The sequence below is a fragment of the Triturus cristatus genome, chromosome 1_1, assembly GCF_964204655.1.
Source record: "Triturus cristatus chromosome 1_1, aTriCri1.1, whole genome shotgun sequence".
Lineage (NCBI taxonomy): Eukaryota > Metazoa > Chordata > Amphibia > Caudata > Salamandridae > Triturus > Triturus cristatus.
Window position 1 is genome coordinate 280060138 of NC_140579.1, and position 15958 is coordinate 280076095.

Below are 15958 nucleotides of genomic sequence, written 5' to 3' on the forward strand. Positions count from 1 at the left end.
GTGTGAAAAGAGATATGTGGGGATGACAACAAGGCCAATTAAAATCCGAATAGGGGAGAATAGAAGCACTATATGTTGTAGGAAAATCAATACTAAATTACTGGGCTATTTTTCTGAAAATAACCATACACCAGACAGTCTCAAGTGGACAATTATTGAATCAAACCTAAACTGGACAAATAGCACAATATTCAGTCAGGAACAACGCTGCGTCCACAAATTGAAGAGTGACTCGGAGGGCCTGAATGATGGGATACCCTGGGCTGAACTGATCACTTAGAACCACTCTGTACTTATCTCTCTTTATACCCTCACAAGCCCATTTTGCTATGACAATAGCGGGTACTCCGGTTATACATCTCTCTCTCATATCCCCCTTCCACTGGTAGGGTAACTAAGCCACATCTGAAGTACACCCAGACCTACTTCCGAACTATCGTACACCGTGCTTAGAATATGGATCCTGACTAGGAGCTTATTACACTCATTGATATATTACATCCTAAGTCAGCACAACAGCTCTTTTTTAACTGATAGTTGCACTTCCCAAGACAAGGGACATCAACAGCCATGTGCCACGGTTGATATCGAAGGGCCTCTCACAACCATGCAGTCTAGTGATTTTGCGTCTGTGACTTACAATAGTATCAAGGTAACACACCGGCATAAGATTGCCCCTACAACACCAAGGGCCCTTCAACACAGAGCACCCAACACAGCCTGTGATCTCCCCCACAGTACAAGAGTTACCACAGAATTCAAATGATCCGATGTTCACGTCATCCTAAAAGTGATGATAATACTTCCACCTTTTCGCCCATCACGATATATAATTACAGGACCACTCAGGCGAAGCACCCGTGTCTACCATCATTGATCCTCAAGGAGACCATAAGTTAATAACTACATGGACACTTACGTGGCACTAGGTGTGGTACTATTTACCATGAACCATACACCTTTTAGTAACTATTTCGCTTGTCACCACGCTGTTTCCAATAGACCTAGACCCCTGCAATATGGCCACCAATGCTGTACACACTGCAGTTACACGCATACAGCTCACACTCCTAGACCCCTGACCTACCACGCCCCCTTGGGAAGTCATTTCCGCCCATCTCCGCCTTGCATCCATAAAAATAGCAAACAGGCTTCTCTCAGACCACCGGCGACTCACGAGCAGAGGGGCAGGTAATTGGCCACCACAGGGGAGAGTGACTGTATGTATCTTCCTGCTGACTCCTTACGACATCCAAGATAAAGACTACGTGATGCACAACGGGTTTTGGGGGCACCAACAGTTTATGATCTCACCAATTTTATGCATTTACAGAGACTCATCCTCATTACCGCGGTGAGCTCCGGCGAGCCCAACCATTCTGAATAGAGGGGTATGCTAGAGAGTTTTGCTTACTTGTATAGTGTGTGGTGTGTTTTGTGTGTGTGATCTTTACCACCATCACCGCTACTGGCAAACTACTGAGACACCCGCGATAGTCTCAACACACACTTGATAAGACTAACGGACTGCCACGAGCACAACCAATCAAAACATTTTTAGAGCCCGCTACTCACCCGTGAGGGGGGTTAAGCAGCTACTGATCGAACAGCCAGGTCTTAAGGAGTCTCCTGAAGGTCAGTAGGTCCTGGGTCTGTCGCAGGTGGATGGGAAGGGTGTTCCAGGTCTTGGCGGCGAGGTGGGAGAATGATCTGCCGCCGGAGGTCATTCGGCGGATGCGTGGGATGGTGGCGCGGGCGAGGTCTGCCAAGTGAAGCTGGCCGTTTGAGGTGTAAAAGGTGAGTTGTTCGTTGAGGTATGCCGGTCTGACATTGTGGAGGGCTTTGTGGGCATGGGTGAGAAGCTTGAAGGTGATCCTCTTGTTGATGGGAGCCAGTGTAGATCTCTCAGGTGGACGGTGATGTGGCTGTGGTGGGGGATTCCAAGGATGAGGCGTGCGGAGGCGTTTTGTATGCATTGGAGTCTTTTCTGGAGTTTGGATGTGGTTCAAGCGTAGAGGGTGTTGCCATAGTCCAGCCTGCTGCTGACGAGGGCTTGGGTGACCGTCCTCCTGGTGTCGGTGGGGATCCATCTGTAGATCTTGCGAAGCATGCGGAGGGTGTTGAAGCAGGAGTAGGAGACAGCGTTGACTTGCTGGGCCATAGAGAGCGTTGAGTCCAGGATGAAACCCAGGTTGCGTGCGTGGTTGGTGGGTGTCGGGGCAGCGCCCAACGCAGCTGGCCACCAAGAGTCGTCCCATGTGGAGGTGGTGGAGACAAGGACTTCAATCTTTTCAGAGTTCAGTTTCAGGCAGCTGGTCTTCATCCACTCGGCGGTGGCCTTCATTCCCTCGTGGAGGTTGGATTTGGCGGTGGCTGGCTCCTTGGTGAGGGAGAGGATTAGCTGGGTGTTGTCAGTGTACGAGATGATGTGAAGTGGTGTGCTCGGATGATGTTGGCGAGCGGTGCCATGTAGATAGTGAAAAGGGTCGGGCTGAGGGATGATCCTTGGGGTAGATCGCAGGTGATCGTGGTGGCTTCGGATCTGAAAGGGAGGAGACAGACTCTCTGGGTTCTGCTGGTAAGGAAGGAGGTGATCCAGTTCAAGGTTTTGTCACAGATCCCTGCGTTGTGGAGGCATGTGCGTAGGGTGTGGTGGCAGGTGGTGTAGGAGGCAGCCGAGAGGTCCAGGAGGATGAGGGCCGTGGTTTCACCGTTGTCCAGTAGGGTCCTGATGTTGTCGGTGGCGGCGATGAGGGCGTTTTTGGTGCTGTGGTTGCTGCGGAAGCCAGATTGGGTGGAGTCCAGGATGTTGTTCTCCTCCAGGAAGTGGGTTAGTTGCCTGTTGCCGATCTTCTCAGTGACTTTTGCCAGGAACGGGAGCAAGGAGATGGGTCGAAAGTTCTTGAGGTCCTCAGGGTCTGCCTTAGGTTTCTTGAGCAGGGCGTTGATCTTGGCGTGTTTCCAGCTCTCCGGAAAGGTGGCGGTCTCGAAGGAGCTGTTGATGATCTTTCGGAGTTGGGGTGCGATGATGGAGCTTGCTTTGTTGAAGATATGGTGGGAGCAGGGTTCGGAAGGAGAACCGGTGTGGATGGTGTTCATGATTTTTATGGTGTTTTCGTCGTTGACGTGGTTCTAGAAGAGCAGGAGGTTGGTGTGTTCGGCGGGTGTTGGGTCGGGGATGTCGGCGTCTGAAGTCGGTGTCTGGGTGTCGAAGCTGTCGTGGATGTCTGCGATCTTGCGATGGAAGAAGGTGGCCAGGGAGTTGGAGGGTTCTTGCGACTGCGGGATGTAATTTGTGCTGGAGCTTGGGGAGGCGAGTTCTTTCACAATGTTGAGGAGCTCTTTGCTGTTGTGTGTGTTGTTGTCGATGCGTTCCTTGAAGAAGGTCCTTTTGGCGGATCGGATGAGTTGGTGGTGCTTGCGTCTGGCATTCTTAAGGGATGCATGGTTGTCTGGTTTTGGCGCCACTGCTTTTCGATTCTTAGGCAGGTTTGTTTGGAAGACTGGAGGTCGGCGTTGAACCAGATGGCTCTCATGTCGGTGCGCCTGTTGGGGGTTTCTTGATTGGGGCGAGGGTGTTGGCGCAGTCGTCGATCAATTGTCTGAAGTTGTGGGCCGCTGCACTTGTGTCAGAGGGCTTGGTTGGAGGGTCTCGGGCAAGGGTGGTGAGGAGCTGGTCTTCGGTGACTATGTTCCAGCTACGGTGTGGGATTTGTTGCAGTTGGATGTGCGTGGTGTGTTTCTCGAAGGAGGAGTGGATCCAGTGGTGGTCGGTCCAGTGGAGTTAGGTGGTGTGGCTGAAGGTGACGTGGTTGCGGGCGGAGAAGATGGGGTCGAGCATGTGTCCGGCGGAGTGGGTAGGCAGTGAAGCCTTTATTTCATTGATACAAATGTGTCGTCAACCTCTAAACCATTGGGTTCATCAACAAGATATATGCTTGCAATTTACTCATCGCTTCTGGCCATGACCAGCTAGTTGATGGCAATACCACATCTGTGTTTATACCACAGCACAGATTATGATTGTGCGCACAGGCCTAGCACATAAGAGCACATGGCAGTATGTCTAGAGGGGCATACCACACTGAGCATGTCCATGAGTATGCCCGAGGATATGCATGCCGACTGTGACCATATTATAGTCTTAGCTATTGCCATCATTAACATGTAGATTACATGTTTATCTAAATGTATGTGTGTCTCTCTCTTTTTATCCCTTCTCTTCTCACTACCAGGTTCGGTAAAGGAACACGATCCAGGTGTTCCAAATAGCGTTTAGACGCATTGTCACCTGAATATAGGTACAGTAGGAATACGGGGTGCATTTTCCCTGATTCCTAATCTCACTTTTTTTTATATCTTTTTTTCACCTCACGCTACTGGATCCATTAGGGACCACTTTGAAGCGCGAAACATGTTGACCTAAAACTTCACCTATCACATATTTACACGGATATTGAGACACATTTGTTTATAGGAGGTGCTCCCCATCCCTTTTTTTTATACCTTATCTTCCGGACCCCTGAATAAAATTTGGTTCTGGTTACCGCGAGGGTATTTTTTTACTCACTCACTCACGTTTTTTAGGCCCGCACCCACAAGCACAACTGCGGCGTCTCCTTAAAAGATCTCCGATAAAGAGCCCTCTTGTGAGGCCCATGGAGGACAGCAGCACCATGCCCACTAGGAGGAACGCCCGATGATGAAGCATGATACTGGCAAGGGTGTGTAAGGGCACTATATTCGAAAGCAGAAATTCCCTACCTTCAACCAAACCCAACCGCTTTTTGAGAGACCACTTCGATACATTTTCAACCATAATAGGTTGTCTTTCTTTCTCTTTTTAGGAAAAGTTACCCCTTAGTGAGTACTGTTTGAATTTGCCCACCAACAGCATCGGCAGGTACTTCTTGAAGAAGCCAAGTGTGCATGGCAGGCGTCTCAGAGCTGCATATACCATTGAGGAGACAAATCTAGTAAAATGCATCATAGATTATGCCAACAATGCCACGTGGCTGCTTGAGTGCTGGTAGTTGAGGATGGGAGAGGAGGCATAATATTGGGCCCCAGGGCAGTGGTCCAAAGCTTTGCTGGCTACTATTGAAGTTAATACGCACAGAGTGAAGTCCTGTCGGCTGATCAGATAGCAGATTTTCTTGATAACCTACCCCCCAGGCCTTTATCATGGTCTGCCAGGACACAGTTGGATGAGCAGCTCACAGCAGAGGATTGACAACAGCCCTGGCTGACTTATTGCCCGGAGGAGCTCTGGGGCTCAACGGGTTTCCCATCAAATTCCTCAAGACATATATGTTGCATCTGGGTACGCACTTATTGGCCACGATCCATGCAGCCTGAGATGTGGGGCAGTTTCCTCCACACCGGAGACATGCTGAGATCATGGTGTTTTATGCCCCAATGTGCTACCCACCATACTATATGATGTGCACATAACACCATGGCTATGGATGATCGACTGGGGCGGCCATCGGCTTTGCTGTTGGCTGACATAGACAAGGTCTTCGACTCTGTGAGCTGGGAGTATGTCTTTGCGATCCTCTAGAGACTTAATATTGGGCCAGGTTCCTCTCCTATGTATGGTTGATATACACTGATTTGACGGCATCGGTTTGAGTGACTGGTGCAGTTTCTGCTCTTTTCCTGTCAGGCGTGTCACCAGACAGGGCTGCCTGCTCTCCCTGTTGTTGTTTACCATGGCCATGGAGCCACTTGCTGCTCGGGTCAGGGTGGATGCACTGTTGCAGGGATTTGAATGGTATGTAGGGGTCTCAGATAGAATTGTGCTCTACACTGATGAGGTCCAACTTTTTTTATCACGGACCCTGTGGAATTGGGACCCCTGTATTCTGCAAATCATGTGGGTGTTTGGAGAAAAGTCTGGACTTTACATGAAGGGCTCGCTGAGAGATGTTAGGTGTGCGTCAAGTCTGACCCTGGCAGACAGAGGGTTGAAACATCTTGGGATTTTCTTGTCGCCGGATCGTATTTGATCCTGGGAGCGTAATATGGCTCCCCTGCTCCCCCAGGTCAAGGAGGAGATTAAGTCTTGGTCCCCATGGCCTCTATTCCCATTTGGTAGAGCGGCCATTTTCAAATGGTCTTCCTGCCCGCCTCCCAGCGCTTAATTTGTAAAGAAATAGGTGCTGGAGCCCTCTGATGAGGTCATCGCAGTTCGCACCACACACTGCCACTGTAAGCGCTGCCAATGTCAGAGCGTACACAACTACTAACCATCACACTGCTACAAGTGTGACAATTCAGACTGGTCGAGCCCCCCCAAGCTTTAAGAATTGTTTGGGTGGCAGGTATTAGTTGTTTTTAACATGTATTGAATAATTAAACAACAATTTTTATGCTCATCTTTAAATGAGCAGCTGTCCTAAGTGCCGGTGCCAGCAATTAAGTGCCGGTGCCGAGCACCGGGAAGTACCTACTCAAATTAAGCACTGCTGCCTCCTACATAATCTCCAAAACTAGTGATATCTCATTCCCTCTGCCTAGTATCGACAGGTTAACACAGTACTAAGTCAATTTATGTGGGGGGGAGGTACATCCCGTATAGCTCTCAGAACCTGCTTACAATCGACTATCTGTGGCAGTATCGTCGCTGCAGATGTTCAATCATATTACGAAGCATCTCACTTACAGATCCTGAACGACTGGTGGTATGGCCCACAGAATCACCCAGCTAATGCCATGGAGCGCTGGTCAATGGGTGATGCTCAATACTTCATGGCTATATAGTGGGTTTGGGGTGAACTCCCTTCCTTGCGCAACTAGAGCAGCGGTACGGTCCAGGTGACAATCCCTTTGTTGAAAAGTCTGATAGGGTTGTTTGACTCATGAGACACTGTTGTGGCAAGGCACTTTTCTCCCTCAGGTGACGGGGCTATAGGGCTTTTGAGAATGGGATGCTATAGGTAGCTCTACACTGGGGATGTCATGCATGTCACCACTCTCAAATTGTTCCAAGAACTCTACTCCGCTTAAATGATGCATCGTAGTCAATTTTCAAATTTTTTTTTTTTTAAACTTTATTTATTTTGTTCTGTCAGCATTACAGTTCACACTTTTGGCATAGTTTGTCTGGCTTACAACGTATACATCTCACAATATAACTACATTTGTCAGAGGTTGAGTCCAGCTTTCACGCATCCTTGGGCATTGCAAAATTTCACATTTCCTCACAGCATGATGACACATCCAACCCCCGGTTAGGTCTGTAGCATAGTTTAGTCTGTGATAACGCAGTACAATGCACATGAATTTAGGGGCCATTACTCCTACCCATCCCTTCAATAACACCTGAAGGAAGATCATCACTACAAGCATCATACATCTGGTAATCACATTACTGTCCACGCATCACACATCTCCCCCCGTGGTCAAAAAGTATTGTTTCAATGGTTCCCAGAAATCTCTGGGCCGTGATGTATGCGGTAATTCTTCTGCATATGTTTCCATAGTTTCTCTGCAATATGACATGTCCATAACCCAGTCCTTAAATCTTGGTGGTCGTTTGCTACCCCATTTAATTGCCACACGCCTTTTAGCTAATAATAATGCTACCGCCAGGTACTTCCGTCGGTTGGCCAGTTTCAGTTTATACATCCCTAATAAACATACCTGGGGTATGTTCGGTATCATCTCTTTCAGCATTGTAGTTATTGCCCCCATAATGTCTTGCCAATATTTATTTATCTGTGGGCATGCCCACGCCAAATGCAGAAAATCTGCATTCATTGCATTACATCTTTGGCACCTATCATGAGGTCTCAGGCCATATCTATGAAGCTGTGTCGGGATGTAATAAATTTGGTGGAGGAATTTAAAATGTATTATTCGCAGGTTGCAGTTTGATGTTAGAATTTGTAATTGTGTGCAACAGTATTCCCAATCCTTCTCCTCTATCCTAGCAATGTTTCCCATCTAGCGAGTGATCTGTTGGTAACCTGGCTATACTCTGACTGTGAAATGTTGTATAAACGAGTGATTAATTTCTGGCGGGTTGGCGCTGTGAGTAGGGCCTGTAATGCGTTCAGCGTTGGTGGCTCCTCCGGGTAGGTAGTATACAGTTCCCGAATGGCCGCTTGTAACCGTAGATGGGCAAATACTTTCAATGGCGTATTATGTATACTTAGTGATGGATCGTCCCTACGTATGAATCTGCCGTGTGGAAAAACGTCTTTCATCTTTGTAATTTTCATATCTTCCAGCAATAGTAGCATTTTTTTCTCTTGTGTTACCGACAGTTTGGGATGGTTAGCGATGGGGAGCGCTGGAGCGTACGTGGGAAGCTTATTGGCCCTGCGCGCTAATGCATACCACACATGTGTGGTACAGTACACTGGTTGGATCGTGTCTCCATGCACGCGAGGTCTCGGGTCAGATAAGAAAGTGGACAGCGGGACTGTCTGTGTGCTGTCCACCTCCACTGCTACATGTGGAATGTACGCATGTGGTTTGGTCCAGTAGTGAGCGTGGTGCGCCTGCGCGCAGTAGTAATAGAGCTGCAGGTCCGGTGCCCCAAACCCACCCAGATGATACGGCTGTGTCAATACCATCCAGCTAACTCTAGCCTGCCTGCCTGCCCACGTTAGTCTCTGCAATGCTGATCGCAGTCTTGCGAAAAAGGCTTGCGTCACCAGATAGGGATATTAATGAATAAATATAAAAATCTAGGCAGTACGATCATCTTTCGCAGTGCAATCCTGTCCGCCAGAGGCATCTTGATCCATCTAGTTATTTGCTCTTCCAATTTTATCTGTGCTCTTCCATAGTTTTCCCTTATTACTAGATCCGGGTCCCTATGTACCCATACGCCTAAATATTTCACCGGATCCGTTTGCCACCTTAAAGGGTAGTCCTGTGTCGGTTGGGTCATGACTGGTGTAAGGGGTATGATCACCGATTTGTCCCAGTTTATTCGTAACCCTGCATATTGCTCAAATCGAATGTATTCTCTAATGAGGCCGTTTAGGTGTCTGTTGGGGTATCTCGTGAATAGCACCATGTCATCGGAGTATAATGAAATGCTGAAGGGCCGTAGGCTAAACTGTAATGCTGCCTCTTTGTGGCACTGCCGGATTCTGCAGGCTAGAGGTTCCAAGATTAGGGTGAAAAAAATCGGTGACAATGGACAGCCCTGCCTCGTCCCCCTGTTCACCTCCATAGGATCGGAGGTGTGTCCATTCAGCCTTATTCTAGCCGTTGGTGCACTGTATAGAATCTCTATCCATCTTAGGAATTTCCCAGGAAATCCCATCCTGCGCAACACTACAAACATAAACTCCCATTCCACCAAGTCAAAAGCTTTCGCGGCGTCTAATAGATCCGCTGTCGCTGGCATTTCTGGATCCAGGTTATGGTGTAGAGCAAAGATGGTGCGTATATTTTGGGTGGTAGATCTAGCGGGCACAAATCCCGCCTGATCGGGTAATACTAGTTTGTCTTGCAAAAGCTGCAACCTAGCTGCGATCACCTTTGCCAGAATCTTAGTGTCAGTGTTAATCAGCGACAGGGGGCGGTATGAGTCACAATATGTCAGATCTTTATCTGGTTTGGGGAGCGCTACCAACAATGCTTCTCTCCGTGTGTCTGGGAGCCTACCCCTTTCAAGGGCCTCCTCGTACATCTCGGCCAGGTGTGGTATCAACAAGTCCCTATAAGTTTTGTAGAACTCTCCCGGTATCCCGTCCAGCCCCGGAGCCTTGTTGTTTGGCAATGAATCAATGGCGTCAATGAATTCGTCTTTAGTGATGTGATGGCTTAAGAACTCCCGGTGCTCATCAGAGAGCCACGCAAGAGCTGCGTCCTGCAGGTATTCATTGATATCGTCAGCCATCATGTTTGTTTGTTTAACATAGAGCTGCGAGTAGTAGTTCTTGAAACAGTTTAATATGGACCGTGTGTCATATGCCATCCCGCCTACATCATCTCGTATCTGTGTTATGTATGATGCAGCAAACGAAGGCTTAATCTTGCTCAACAGAGTCCTACACGGTCTACCTCCCTCTCCATAGTTTCTTGCTGTATATCGTTTCGATTTATACTTTATCTCATCTACTGCGTATTTGTGATAATCGTCCATTTTACCTCTGATTTCGGCCAACAAGGACCTATTGTGTGTCTGTGCGTGTTCTCTTTCTAGCTTGGCGATGTCCCTTTCTATTATATGTAATTGCTGCTATATATCCTTCAGGATCCCGGCATGTTTGTTTATACAATGACCCCGGATGGTTACCTTGAAAGCCTCCCATAAGGTCCCCGCACTGTCCACTGAACCAGAGTTTATCGCGAAATAGTCAATTATTGCCTTGCGGAGGTCATTTGAAATACCTGATCTAATAGAGCTGTTCCCTGCAATTTCCATGTAAAGTGGCGGGTATGTGTGTGGGGATCTCCATTGTGAGGCAAACTGGATAGTGATCTGACAGTGTTTTTGGCAGGTGTTTGACCACCTGTGTCCACGTGCATGCTTCTGCCGTGAGCAGCCAGTAATCTCTGCGGGACCACGTGTTATGCATCGTGGATGTGCATGTTCCCTCTCTACAGCTCCCATTTCTCATCCTCCATATATATCAGTCATTCCCCATAGTGCCATGCCATCTTTGAGGGCCCTGGCCGCTCGTTTACCGTATTTCTGGTTACCTGTAGATCTATCCAGCGCTGGATCTAAGCATGTGTTAAAATAACCCCCCCCATAGGATTGGTGCACTCTGGAAGTCCCTCAGCTTAGCCCATATGTCCGCGTAAAACTCCGGATCATCTGTGTTTGGGCCATATGATGTTATGATTGTCAGTACTGTGCCACCGAAGTTACCCTGAATCATAACATAGCGGCCTTGGTCATCGGTCGTTGTGCGGATAAGTTGAAATGGGGTAGTTCGTCTAATTAACAATATTACCCCCCTTGCATATGTTGAGTATGACGATGCCAGACGGTAAGATGCCCACCTAGTACCCACTCGTGGTTCGACGTTGGGGGTGAGGTGTGTCTCCTGTATACACGCCACATCAATACTGTGTCTGTCCAAGTATGCTAGCACTTTGCGTATTTTCTGTGGGTTTTGTAACCCCCGAACGTTCCACATGAGAAACGTTAACTTTCTAGTGTTATTACCAGTGTTAGCCAACCTCCCTTATCCTCACTCGGGGTGTCGTATTCCTCGTATATTATGAGTGTGAAGTGGTATCCGTGTGAAGAGCTTCTTTTGGATGACCAGACATTTTTATCTACCCCATCCCCCACCCCCACCCACTCCGCCCTATCCCTTATGGCGGAGCAATTCCCAACTTTAACAATCATGGGATCAAATTGAACAAAACAAAAAAAGGGGGAAAAAGAAAGAAAAAGGCAAAAAACAAGACCCCTTTTTAACAAACTAATGTGGTGTACACTGAGGGGTCGCTAGCCGCCAGCCCGTCACCTCTGGGACGTTCCACATGGGCAAATGTCCCACTAACATATCTATCAAACCTGAACATATCATTATAAGTTACTAAGGGTGCACTATATAGATTCTTACTTATAACGTACAGTGTCAAGAACAAGGATGGAGGGATATGCCCATCTCGTCCACTATTCAGTGCAACATTACCGACATTATAAACACAACAGTGTTCGACTTATCTGCATTGTGCGCATGACCCTCTGGGCAAAATCACTAGACCAGCTGCTAGGTCTTTGTCCACACTGCCACCCAGAATGTCTCGGCCCGCTGCAATTTATAGCCTGTGCCACATAAACCCTCGTCGTAGACCGGGGATCAGATCCTCAATCACCAGCAGCCCCTGCCTTCGCCGGCTGTTCGTTATCATTGTAGTCATTTCCGATTTTCAAGGTGGCAAGAATGCTGTCTGCTTGCGCTGTGTTCTCTTACTCAATGTCTGAGGTTGTAGACCGTTCCTCGAGGTCCCCCCGCGGTGATCTCCGTTTTGATTTCGCTTGTTCTTTCTGTTTTAAGAATTTTAACACGTCCTTTGATTCATTATATATTTTCACCTTCCCCTCGTCCGTGATACTGAGCCGTGCCGGGTACAGCAGCGCGTATGGTATGTTGAGTTCCCTCCATTTTTGTTTCACCTGGGTAAATTTCTTCCTTGCCTCCTGTACTGGGACAGTGAAATCCAGGTATATTGAAACAGCCATGTCCTCATGCGTTAGTTTCCCTAACTCCCTGGCTCTTCGAAGCGCCGCGTCTCGGTCCCGATAGTTCAATACCCGTGCAATGATTGGTCTAAGCACGGCGCCCGCAGGCGGCCTCGGCGACAGGGATCTGTGTGCTCGTTCCACAATGAAGATCTCTGAGAACGTGTCTCTTCCCAGCATGGAGATAAGCAATTTTTCCACAAAATGTTCCATAGGGCCCGAATTTGTCGTCTCGGATATGCCCGTCAGGCGTATGTTATTTCTACGGGACCTCGCTTCTAAGTCGTCTTCTTTGTTTTGTTTGTCTATCTTCGCCTGCCTCACAGCTGCCTGAGCCTGGGTATCTTCGGCCTCCGATATTCTTCGCTCCGCCATATCCAGTCGTTCTGAATGTTTATCCAGCCGCTCTGACATTCTGTCTACTCGGTACATGAGAGAGTCAATTTTCCCATCTATAGTAGATAGCATGGCTTGTATTGAGGTGAACATGGCCTGTACTTCGGTGTTTGGCACTCCACCCTGTGCGGCCACCTCCGCCTGCAGGCGCGGCTGCCCCCCCGCCCCCGATACATTGTTTTTTTGGACTGCTCAAACGTTATTTTGGGCTGGTTCTTATCATCCTTCCCCATGCTCTTGGCTGTCGGCCGCTCGCTGTGTCTGCCCCCTCCAAGAGACGTTTCTTATCTAGCTGGGATATGTTGCGCGTTTCCGTTCAAAGCTCTAGATCAGTAGGTCTGTGCCTGAGGAGAGTACAGGGTCTCGGTGCACGTGTTAGCCCAGTTGCCATACACCCGTGCTGTTCGCAGTGTCAAGTCCCGGGCCTAGTAGGATTCTTCCAGCATGTGCGCTATCCAGCTCCGTGCCTCCGCCACACCCTGTCCCACGCAAGATTACTGTGCTTGTTGATATAAACTAAGAATTACCATCAGGCGCAGTGCTATGTAACGATGAATAGAGTAAGAGACCAGGGTTCGCAGCCATCAGCATTCCTGGTCAGAAAAGACGAGAACCAGGGGGGTCTTGGCTGACATCCACCATTCACTTATTCACTGCTAGTCCTTAGAATCAGCGCTTCAACTGCTCCTAGATGGCCAATGGTTCCAGTTCTGTCTCCCCTCCCCATCCAGGGTCTGTGACACTCGATCTTCATGCAGTGTCAGACCAGCCCGCATACATTTTTGTCTCGGGCTATACCTCCATTCCCCCTGTGGTCTGGCACGTTTATGTATTTACTGTGCTGAAGTGTCCCAGATATCCTCCGGTGGGGGGCTCGCAGCACGCAACATCCACACTTTAGTTTTCCGGCCGTCTGTTCCTTAGAGGCCACGAGTGCTTTCTAATTCCCTCTCGGGGGCACAGCATGCGACAGTAACTGTTCCGCTCCTCCGTGAGCCCACGTGTATGCTTCCCAGCGTTTCCGAGGACGGGCGCGGTACCCGCCCCGGCAGACCCGGGCTCACCTTCGCACAGTCGCGGCCACAGTGCAGCGCCGCCTGAAGTCCGCTCCGGCACTGCCGGCGATGAGTTCCCACCAGGCCGCGCTACGTGCGCTACGTCGCGGCCGCGCCTGTAGTGTCCTCCGACGTCGGGTAGCGGTATAGTCTACCCGCGTCGGAGGTGAGGAACGAGCGCTGACGCATGACATCATGCGCTGGGGATAAATAAAGGGGCGTGGCCCGCAATCGGCAGTCGGGACCACGCTGGAAACTACATCGGTGTCCGAGTGCATTACTGCGCGATGCAGCGCGCTAACCACGAGGTCCCTGGCATATAGGCCATCACACTGGCGACGAGGGGCAGAAACGACCCCATGCTATGGTGCTGACAGCCATCTCCTCGTGCAACACTGCCGTGCCCTCGACCCTGGCCCCTTGCTGTCTCGCCTGGGTGCAGCTCGCCTGCAATGAGCCCTAGGCGGGTTGGGAGACCCCACGCTGGGCCCATCTTCTCGGGGGCGTGCCTGCTGATGGGTGTGTGCCTCGCACGTGGCCGGCGGAGCCTACGGAGATTCGCGCCCGGCACCCTGGTGAGCGGAGGACCCCGCTGCGAGGCCTGACACGGCCGGGACGCTGAAGAGGCCCTAAGGGTGTCCATCCTGACCTCAGCCAAGCGGCTGTCGCTGTCCCAGGAAGGTAGGGAGCGCACGTGCTGCGGAGTGGATCTGCGACTGCGCCAAGATGGAGTCGATTCCCGCCATTGAGCCATTTGTGGTCGACGGCACTTCCTCCTCTCTTGCCCCACGATGGAGAGACTGGACCGATCGTCTCCAGATCTACTTCGAAGGGGCGGGTATAGCCCGAGAACGGCGCAGGGCCCTACTTCTTCACCTGGGAGGCAAGGACATCCATCGCATTTACAAGACATTGGTGGAGGCAACACCTAAGACCTACCACACGCTTGGTGATCATCGACTACACAAAGTACCCGGAGGTCGAGGTGGTGGGAAGCCAGACCGCCGCGGAGGTCATCACAAAGTTTGAGAAGACTATCGCCACGCACGGAATATTTGAAGTGGTCAAAACGGACAACGGCCCACCCTTCCAAGGGCAAGAATTTGCGGACTATCTAAAGGAGTGGGGAATCCACCACCGGAAAGTGACCCCGCGCTGGCCTCAAGCCAATGGGGAAGCGGAGAGGTTCATGCGGACCCTCAACAAAGTGGTACGCATTGCGCACGCCGAAGGGTCGCCGCTCGAGAGGGCCATCTACAGCTTCCTGAGAGAATATCGGCTGACGCCTCATCTCACGACAGAGACAGCCCCGGGACCGGCGAGCATGGGCAGAATAGTGCGAGACACCATCCCGCATCACTCAAGCTGGGTTCCGCCTCAGATCGACGCGGGGAAGGTTCTAGCCAACAGGACCCACACCAATGAACAGGCCAGTGCCGACCGAGGAGCCCGGATGTCAACCATTCAAGTTAGAGACAGAGTCTATCTCAAGGACAGGTATCCGGGGAGCAAATTCCGGCTCCCCTTTGAACACAAACCTTGGACAGTAGTCCGCCGAACTGGAACTCTGGTCACCGCGAGGCGAGGGACCAAGGAGGTAACCAGGAACATATCGTTCTTCAAAAGAGTGCACCCCGGGACCTCAGACCAGCATCCGTTGGAACGCCAGGGCGACTGGCCGAGTCAGCTGCCAGCGGATGGAGGGTCAGAAGGGAGTCAGGGGCCCACCGCTGTTACCAATCGCCGCTTCACGAAATGAAAATGGAGAAACGGAAATTTGCCGGCTCCAGCGCAGATTGCCATGAAACAAGATGGTTCGACGAGGGGTTGTGAAGCGGCGATTGGTAACAGCGAGTGGAGGTACTTTGGACAGTATTGTGGCAGCTAGGGGGAGAATGAAACTACGTTTTCTGAGGAATGCCCATTGGGTGGAACAATATGCAAAGACTTTATGAAACCATTGAGGCGATGTAAAGCTGAAAAACAACTCGAAACATACCATTGATTCCCGCTATTGCGGAGCTCCTCCCCTTATTTTGACGCGCCCAATAGGAACTGACTTTTCATTTTAAAAGTACTGACACACAGTTGCTGCTAGTTAATAAAGCGAGCTGGAAGAAGCCAAACACGCCGAAACGCGTCCTCGCAAATATAATCTTTAAAAGTACCCCGTGAGTGCTGTGCGTCTTTTGTTAGACCGGAGCTTAATATTTAAATGGACCCACCTCCATTGTTACTTGCACCCGTCAAGAAGAGTGCTGAGGTCGCGATGGTGGAAAAACGGAGCGGAGTATGTAACACAAGCGACTTGCACCACCACATTGATCTTCGTGGT